The 2,954-nt window shown below is 34.3% G+C and overlaps 1 pseudogene; it reads left to right on the plus strand.

The window, feature by feature from the left end:
- Window positions 1–563: 563 nt before the first annotated feature.
- On the plus strand, window positions 564–1,804 carry LOC137642326 (uncharacterized; annotated as a pseudogene).
- Window positions 1,805–2,954: the final 1,150 nt, after the last annotated feature.

The raw sequence follows: 2,954 nt of genomic DNA on the forward strand, positions 1-2,954 counted from the left end.
CCGTTCAGAATTACTGGACCATTACCGTTAGTAAAACTTTTTTTTATCATTTATTTATCTATTCATTTATTTTTGATAATTGAGATTTTCGTTGTCGTTGACATAGTTGCTGTGAAGCTAGCAAATCAAACGAGATTAACATTTAATGAAGTCCTTTACCATCTATGGAGATGTACAAAAATAAGACCATTGTGTGATTACTTACCACACGTACTTATTTTTCTTTCTGCTTTAACCCGCGTGACCTGAGATTGAGTTTAACGTACTCAATAGGGAAAAATGAGTGTGACAAACTAACAGAGAAGTCTTAAGTATAATTCTCTTACCGTCTCTTAAGCGGGCCATACATTATCCAACTTGGTTGGACAACAATGTTGGCCAACAATTTCTGCTCTAGAGCATACACTGTAAGACCAAGTCGTCCAACATTAGTTATAGATGTCGATCTGTATTGAATAACACGCTCTGTGGCATATTATTGTTGTCTTAGAATTTCAAATAAAATCATTACGGAATGGAAGTAGATGAAGAAATACTTTCATGTGGTACAATAATCAGTTTATATGCAGTTGAGAACGAAAAAAAAAGTACGTAAAAAAAGAAAGCATTGGGCAAAACAATGGTTGCTAAATCGCTCACATAATTCTCATGTGAATTTGTTACGTGAACTAAAAGAAACTGCTCCAGATGATTACAAAAATTTCTTGAGAATGGACAATGAAACCTATCAGGAGCTGTTAATTAAGCCTGGTTACGCCTTTCTTGAGAAAAAAGGCTACGAAAATGAGGGATGACGTGATAACAGTACACCAAAAGCTGTCAACAACTTTACGATTTTTAGCGACCGGTCAATCATATGAGGATTTAAAGTTTTTGACGAGAATTGCTCCCCAAACTATAGGTCAGTTTATTTTACCTACTTGCAATGCTATAATTAGTGTGCTAAACAAGAAGAAAATAATTAAAACTCCAACTACAAAAGATGAATTTAAAGAACTATCTACGTCCTTTGAAAGAGTGGAATTTTCCACACTGTATTGGAGCGGTAGACGGTAAACATGTCAACATAAAAAACCCAGCAAATTCAGGTTCATACTATTATAATTATAAAAAAAAATTCAGCATTGTCTTGTTTGGCATTGTAAATGCCAACTATGAATTCATATATGCTGAGGCTGGAGCAAATGGAAGAGCATCAGATGGAGGAGTTCAATCTAACAGCAAATTCTCTGAACAACTTGAAAACGATGACATTACTTTAACAGATCCAGAGGATTTACCTGTAGGAAATTATGGAAAAATGCCGTATGTCATGGTAGGAGACGATGCATTTGCCCTCTCTGAAAATCTAATGAAACCCTTCACTGGTCAGCTAACAGATGAACAAAGAATCTATTGCTATAGATTATCTCGAGCAAGACGAATTATTGAAAATTGCTTTGGGATTCTAGCTAGCAGGTTTCGGATTTTATTTACTACTATAAATTTAGCACCTGAAAAAGCCGCACGAATCACATTGGCATGTTGCTATCTACACAATTATATCTTGAAAAAGAATAGACAGTTATATTTTCAAGGCGCTGATATAGAAAATATAGATACTGCAACTGTACAGGAGGGTTCTTGGAGATCTGATCCGCAACAACTAGTCCCATTACAACCAACTCAGAAAAGAAATTCTACCACATGTGCTAAGCAAGTAAGGAACAAGTTTTGTCAGTATTTCTATACTGATGGTGCAGTCTCATGGCAGTGGAAAATGTTAGGATTACAACAACCTTCTGCAAGGGTAGAACAGCAATAAAACATCAAAAACTGATAAAGTTTATTACCATTAAGTAATATACATTATAAAAATGTATTAACTGAATATTACATTCTTAATAAAAATAACAGATTTCCTTTAAACAATGAAAAATGAAAATAAAATATTGTACCTTATGAATGTATTGCATCCTTGAAGTTGTATCTAGGTATACTACAACATTATAAAAATACTTAAACTAAATATTACATTGTTCAAAAACGTTTCCTGTAAATAATGCAAACTAAAAATAAACTATTGTACCAAATGAATGTATTTCTATCCTTGAAGTTTAATCTAAGTATTCTACAACTAGTTCAGGAGTAATTCGGCTCTTGAAGAAGTTCAGTTATAGTATATTGACTCCCTTGGCTTATGTCAGTCGAGACATTTTCATTGGATAAATGATAAGTGCATATAGGTTGGGTTGAAAATGTCAATGGGGTTGATGCACGAGTACTTGACCTACTGGACGATAGTGACACAGAATCCAATGTTAACTGGTTTAATTGGCCCATTATAAGAATCTCATCAATAGCTTTTTTTGCATACAACTTTTGTCTCGTTCAGCTTTCTGTAGGATACCGCCCAGCTATCCGCATAGATTGCGGCTTCGTCCTTCATGAGTTTCTGCTCTTTTATGAAATCTAAATGTTCGACGGCTTTTTGCAAATAGTGATCTTTAGTTGTATCATGAGTAGTCCGCATTTTCCAATTCCCTGGTCATCGCTCTCATCCAAATTACTATCTCCAGGTATTTGGATTTCTTGATCTCCTAAAAAATCATGCAGCAAATCGAAATACCATAAACTTGCTTCGTACATGTCATCACCGCCCGCACCAGACTTTTCAGACTTTTCCTTCTTTTTCAATTCCCTCCTATAACAAGTTCTCATATTGTTTATTTTTTTTTTAAATCATCTAGAGTGGCATTGCTAACTATTTCCTTAAGGTTATTCAACAGTACTTCCCATGCTTTATTTCGTTTGTTTTTATCTTTATATTCTTCGCTTTTCACTTTCCAAATCGCAGGTAAACTTCTGTATGTATCAATGAAACTTCTCCACTGTTCAGTGTCATTTATATTTGCCATCACGTCTATTTAACACTTTTATAAAACAGCTATTTCCAAAAGAACGTGTCTTTAAAG

The sequence above is a fragment of the Palaemon carinicauda genome, chromosome 6 (assembly GCF_036898095.1).
Source record: "Palaemon carinicauda isolate YSFRI2023 chromosome 6, ASM3689809v2, whole genome shotgun sequence".
Taxonomy (NCBI): Eukaryota; Metazoa; Arthropoda; class Malacostraca; order Decapoda; family Palaemonidae; genus Palaemon; species Palaemon carinicauda.